The sequence below is a fragment of the Daktulosphaira vitifoliae genome, unplaced genomic scaffold (genome assembly GCF_025091365.1).
Source record: "Daktulosphaira vitifoliae isolate Bord-2020 unplaced genomic scaffold, ASM2509136v1 Scaffold_3, whole genome shotgun sequence".
NCBI classification, from domain to species: Eukaryota; Metazoa; Arthropoda; class Insecta; order Hemiptera; family Phylloxeridae; genus Daktulosphaira; species Daktulosphaira vitifoliae.
The window spans coordinates 7,077,116-7,083,110 of NW_026099574.1; positions in this window are offsets into that span (position 1 = coordinate 7,077,116).

The following is a 5,995-nucleotide window of genomic DNA, read 5'->3' on the forward strand; positions in this document are numbered from 1 at the left end:
ATAGTTGGATCAAGTATAATGATATCTGACAGTGATTAAAATCACTATAAAAAAAAAACGCTTCGATGCAAATCTTTAGATAGTATTTAATTTTAAAAAATTGGTGGATTATTCCAAAATCTTCATAAACTGTTAGNTTTTAAAAAATTGGTGGATTATTCCAAAAGCTTCATAAACTGCTAGTTCCTTATTAATATCCTGATTAAGAAAAAGTATGTCGAATGAAAAAGGGATTATTAAAAAATAGTATTTCCCATAAAAAAATTATATTGATCAATACACTTTTCAAAAAGTTATAGCATTATAAAGTTAAAAATGTAAAAAATAAAATTGAGAATTTTCACACAATAATAGCATTTGGTAGCCATTTTCACCGTGAAGACAAAATAAAGTCCGAAATTTTTTTTTTATATAATAAAGTAGATTACATTAGCTTTAATTTAATATATATATAAAAGTGTCAGACTTTCCGGAACACTTTCAACATTTAAATTGAAAAAGTCAATTTTTTGTGAAAAAGTTGTCATTTTGAATCCCCTCCTGTAGGCAGGTAAAAAGTCAGATTTATAAAAAAAATATACCAAATGATAGATAATGACATCATGCATCAAAAAAAAAAAATAATTATATTGATATGTTTATTTTTAAAAAAGTTACGCAGTTTTTAGTAAAAAAAATTGAAAAAATTTCGAAAATTAGCCATTTTTAAATTTGTAATTTTTTCGGAGGTTTCTCCCATTTACGGGGAACGAGGGAAATTTTTTCAATTTTTAAGGGTAATGTCTTCGACTNGAACGAGGGAAATTTTTTCAATTTTTGAGGGTAATGTCTTCGACTAGATACGATTTGTGATCTTTTGACGTATCATTGAAAGAAATCGTTTTGGTGAGAGCTGAGAATAAGTGGTAACAGATACAAAAAAACACATCTTAGTAAAACCAATACCTGATCAGCTTCGCGTCGAAGCTAAAATAATATTCTTCGTGACGAAGAGATTTTAGAATTATTAGGCAATGGAAACATATCGAAAATCGGAAGTCCAAGAAGTGAAACCGAAGAAATTGATTTTCCATTTGCAGAATTTTAATATTTTTTAGATAACTTTGATAATGATAATGATGATTGGTTAATTGTGCAGGACGAAGAATGGATACCACCACCATTAACCATAACAAGTAAACGTAACATAAAGTGGGCTCAAAAACCTTTCAATCAGCCAACTCTCAAGTTAGATGTCATAGAACAAAATAATAATGTATTTGAAGTAAAATCACCTTTACAATACTTTTCTGAGTATTTTGATAATGAGGTTTTCGAAAATATCAAAGGTGTTACTAGATTTAAACCTACTGATATGTACGAAATGAAACGTTTAATTGGTATTAAAATCATAATGGATAATTTAAAATATCCACGTGTACGATTGTATTGGCAAAAACATTTCGAAATAAATTTAGATGCTCAAAATATGATCCGAAACAGGTTTTTTCTTTATGTAATAATTTACATATTATCGACAACAATGACATTCCTAATGGAAATAAAGACAAATTTATAAAAGTCAGACCGTTGTATACTGTTCTCCAAAAAAAAATGTAACAGTCTACGAATAAAAAGAAACTTGTGTGTCGATGAGCAGATGGTACCCTTTAAATGGCAACTATCTATTAAACAATATACGAAGGGAAAACTTATTAAATGGGGGTAATAGTTTTTCTATTATGTGGCGAAAGTGGAACGATTTATAATATTTTCAAGGGTATTATGAATGTGACCAAGACTTAATAAAAACCGTTGGTTCTGGAGCTAGTGTTGTTTTATATCTTACGTAAAACGTGAAGCCAAATCGACATTTTTTATTTTTTGATAATTGTTTTTCTTCATTTGGTTTATTTGAAACAATACAACAACTACAAATATATGCTGCTGGGACAATTCGAACAAATTGATTAGCTAACCCACCATTGTTGAATGACAAAGAAATGCGTAAACTGGGCAAAGGAACCACATTCAAAGTAATATCAGATATACCTGGTTGTAATATTGGCATTGCAAAATGGTGCGACAACAAAGCAGTCAATTTAGGATCAAATTTCATAGTATCTGGAGAAGTAGGCCGTGTAACTCGTTAGGATAAAAAATAAAAACGGTTTGTTGATATTGAGGTTATATAATAAATCGATGAGTGGAGTTGATAAATTTTATCAACTTATAAGTTATTATCGTATATTTATACGATTAAGAAAATGGACCCTAAGAATGATTATGCATGCGTTCGATATGGCGATTTCTAATTGTTGGATCCAATATAAAAAAGAAACTGAAATTTTGATAGTACCAAAGACAAAAAAGGATTTTATGGATTTTCGAATGGTATTAGCAGAAAATTTAATTTTAGTCGGAAAACCCATCACTCCCAAAAGAAGTGGACGTCTATTAGGAGAGCAGCTACCAATTCCAGGGCAACCGTTTAAGAAAAACAAAGTAGACTCCGTAACCAACTCAAGAATATTGTTTTGACGGATTCCACCACATACCCGGTTATGATAATCTCAAAAATGCTACTAAGTGTAAAAATGAAAAGTGTACAAGAAGAACACATTATTATTGTAAGAAGTGTGACCGTTATTTATGCTTAGATAAAATAAGTAATTGTTTTGAGCAATATCATGCAGAGTAATATTTATTTTAATTTTACTTTCTATTTTTTTTAAACATGACTTGTGATGTTACCTACTATGAATTATTTTTATGTTTTTTTTTTTTAAATATTTAATAAACATGGTTTATATTTAAATACATCAGTGAACGAGATTAGTTTTTTATTTTTAATTATTTATGAATTGTTTTTTTTTAATATTTTTTTTTTATTTAAAAAGTTTTTTTTAATAAACGAGGTTTTTATTTTTGTTATGTGAAAATTAAAATTTTTTTTTTCTTTCCACTAAATCCCAAGGTACACTATGGTGTACCCATCTGTAAGTCTTTCGATATTTGTCCTATTTTTTTCAAACCTGGATTAAATTATTCGTGGATACATGACTATAAATAATTGATAAAAAAAACTTTTATAATATTACACAGAATAGTCGGGTCTGAAAGAGTTAACATAGCATCAAATAGTAGGGCTGGACATGAGTAATAATGAGTGGGATCTAGGCAATAATTTTTCAAACTCTCCGCGCGAAACTTTTCAAATATGTTAGCAAGTATCTAAAAAATAAATGTATTTATAATTGTTAATTACTAAAAAAAATATCAACATACCAAAACGTAGACAAGTAAATACTTGTCACTTTAATCACCGAGCGTTTTGTATTCAAAATGTTGCCACATTTTTTTTGCATGTTCATAGTCCTCTTTGGATACTATAGATTTCTTAATGGAACTGTAAAAGTTTTCGCTGACCAGCAGCTGGATTTCGTCCAGTTTTCCCAACTGTCTACGTATTCGTATGGGAAAACCGATCTCCGTGTGACCAACTCCAACGATTTAAAGACATTTAATATATGTGCAAAATCAGGTTAAGTCAAGGTGGTTATAAATTGATACAAACTTGCTTACAAAAATCGATATGAATCTATACATCGAAGTTAAAAATAATCGCTTATTGTTTTACTGAACGAAATATTTTTTACTTCAGATTCTACTTTAACACTAATGTCTTTATCGTCGTAAGGCATTTCTGGTATTATCATGTGCGAGTCATAGTTTGAAAGACCATGCATAATAATTGATATGAAAGCGGAAAATCGTCGTTGTAAATTACATTTGTGACATAAAACAGCTCGAAATTTTGCCGTCCAATGATTATGATTGTTGACTTTTACAATTTTATCGGTTTTTTTTTTTTTTTCATTTATAAAGTCTACCTGACATCTCGTCATCTTGACTTACAGTTAACACATATAATTTTTTGACATTTGGAAACAATAACTTATTATATACATTAAGAAATGATAATATATACACTATTCTAACTATTTACATTTTTTTTTTTTTCTTTTTTAACTAAGAATAAAGGAGAGAAAGTAACAATAATAATAATAAATAATAAGATAGCAACTAAGTTAAAAGGTCGTGTGGACGTCCTCGCTTGAGACGTCTTACAGAAGGTGGAGCAGTTAAATGATAATATTTTGCACTGTCAGCCAAGTGCATTTGGTTGAAAAAATTGGTCGCTAGTATCTTAATATAGTCAGAAATATATGGTAGCTGGAAATCTAGGTGTAGTGCTGCATTTCTAACAAACCATGGGGCGTTTGATATTGTCCTAAGGACTTTTGATTGTAGCACTTGAATTTTACGTATATGGGTCTTAGCGCAATTACCCCACACAGGGACTGCATATAGAAGAAGCGGACGTAAAATTTGCTTGTAAAGCATTAGAGAACATCTCCAGCTAAGAGAAGTTTGTCGATTAATCAGAGGATAGAGTATTTTTAGCCTCTGATATCCTTGTTGTAATTTGGATGTGATGTGTGGATTCCATGTTAGTTTCCTGTCCAAAATTACCCCGAGATATTTAATTTTTGGTGACCAAGGAATGATGTTTCCGTTCAGTTTTAAGTTGTCAGGAGTTTTAGGTCGACGATTGCTAAAGAGCACTGCCGTACTTTTTTGTGGATTTAGTCTTATTTTCCATTTTTCTCCCCATTTTTGTACTTCATCCAGGTGGTCTTGAATATTTTTTATAATTATTTCAGCGTCAGTTGAGCTTGAGTATATTGCACTGTCATCCGCATAAAGGGCTATTTCAGTATAATTCGTTGTAGGGAAGTCTGAAACGTATAAGTTGAACAGTAAAGGGGAAAGTTTTGAACCTTGAGGTACACCTGTCATTATTTTTTTTGTTTGTGATGAAGTCTCATTTATTTGGACTTTGAAACATCGAGCGGTGAGATATGATATAATTAGATTATATAGCGCAATTGGGGTATTTAACTTTTTTAATTTATATAACAGTCCATCATGCCATACCCGATCAAAAGCTTGCGCTATATCTAAAAATGCTGCTCCTGTATGTTGTTTTTTTTCAAAACCATCGTTTATGTGTTCAGTTAGACGTAGTAGTTGTTGAGTAGTGGAGTGATTTGATTTAAAACCAAATTGGAATTTCGGAATAGCATTTATTGAATTTAAGTAGTTGGTGAGCCTAGAGTGTATAACTTTTTCAAATATTTTTGAGACAGATGATAGTAAGCTTATAGGTCTATAGTTGTTCGAGCTGGAATTGTCTTTACCTGGTTTTTTTATTAAGATGATGGTGGCCAATTTCCATTCAGTAGGAAAATACCCAATTTTTATTAGTGAATTGAATAATATGGATAAATATGTAATTGCTTTCCTAGGAATATTTTTAAGAATAGCATTAGTTATTAAATCATGACCCGGTGATTTTCTATTTGGCAATTTTTTAATTATATCTAAGATCTCGTTTGGACGTGAGTACGGTAAGATATTTTGTGGAAAAATATTGGTTTCATATAGTTTTTGTTGGACTAGATTGTCTGTAGAATTTTCTATTGTGCTATTTAACGTGAAAATATTTTCTAAAGTATGAGCAAACAGTTCGCATTTATCGAAGTCGGTGTTTACGTACGCATTACCTGCTTTTAAGGGGGGGATATTATTCGAGTTTGGTTTTATTAGCCTTTTTGTCGCGATCCATAGATTTGAGTCTGCTGGGTGTATTTCTGATAAGTATTTTTGGTAATTATTTATCCTGTGTTCCTCAAGTAGGATTTTGACTTTTTTTGTTAGGTAATTTAAATTTTTCCTATCTTGTGGTTGTCTATATAATTGCCATTGTTTTCTGGTTTGATGTTTTAATTTAATTAAATTTAAAGTGTTGAGAGGAAGTTGATTTTTATTATAATTTGTTACCGTATTTTTTTTTACTGTACATTCTTCAGCCGCTTGACAGATGATTTCACTTAGGTGTTTCACTGCAATGTCTGCGCTGGAAGTATTTAATATATTTTTGGGAATAATT